This window comes from Chelonoidis abingdonii, chromosome 19 (genome assembly GCF_003597395.2).
Source record: "Chelonoidis abingdonii isolate Lonesome George chromosome 19, CheloAbing_2.0, whole genome shotgun sequence".
Lineage (NCBI taxonomy): Eukaryota > Metazoa > Chordata > Testudines > Testudinidae > Chelonoidis > Chelonoidis abingdonii.
Genome location: NC_133787.1, coordinates 3,495,064 through 3,495,466, shown reverse-complemented (window position 1 = coordinate 3,495,466; position 403 = coordinate 3,495,064). Strand labels below are relative to the sequence as shown.

Here is a 403-nt window from a genome sequence, read left to right as displayed (position 1 = left end):
AGGAAGACAGAAGTGGGGGTCATGACACGGAATTGGGGGGTGCATCACTGTATGGGGGGAACAGAAGCGGGCAAATCACCACATGGAATGGGGGGGGTTGGGGCGAATCACCACACGGCCCCTGTCGCCAAACGGGGCCCGTCCGGCCACCATCCGCCTGCCGGGCTGGGGTGCCAGTCACGGCGCTGGGCACGGCGCGGTCGGCAGGGGGCGCTGCGGGACCTGGCGAGCAGCGAACTACGGCTCCCAGCAGCCCCCGCGGCGGCCGGAAGCGGTGGGGGCGCTGTTGCTTGGAGAAGCGGGGGGGGGGTGTAACTGACGGAGAGCGCGAGCGGGTCAGTGCCGGGCCGGGGGACACCCCCGCGGGGGGGGGTCCGGGGCAGGACGCGCACCCCCCCCGCTG

General features: G+C 72.7%; 1 protein-coding gene across 2 annotated transcripts in view; it reads left to right on the top strand.

Moving 5' to 3' along the window:
* The first annotated feature begins 270 nt into the window (after nucleotides 1-270).
* ENKD1 (enkurin domain containing 1) overlaps nucleotides 271-403 on the top strand; it is a 28,451-nt gene continuing 28,318 nt past the window's right edge. Inside the window, exon 1 of one of the 2 annotated variants that reach the window (XM_075073899.1) lies at nucleotides 271-335. The gene's annotated coding sequence lies outside the window, so the exon portion shown is untranslated. The remainder of the gene's footprint in view (nucleotides 336-403) is intronic. The other variant, XM_075073901.1, reaches the window with a different exon arrangement.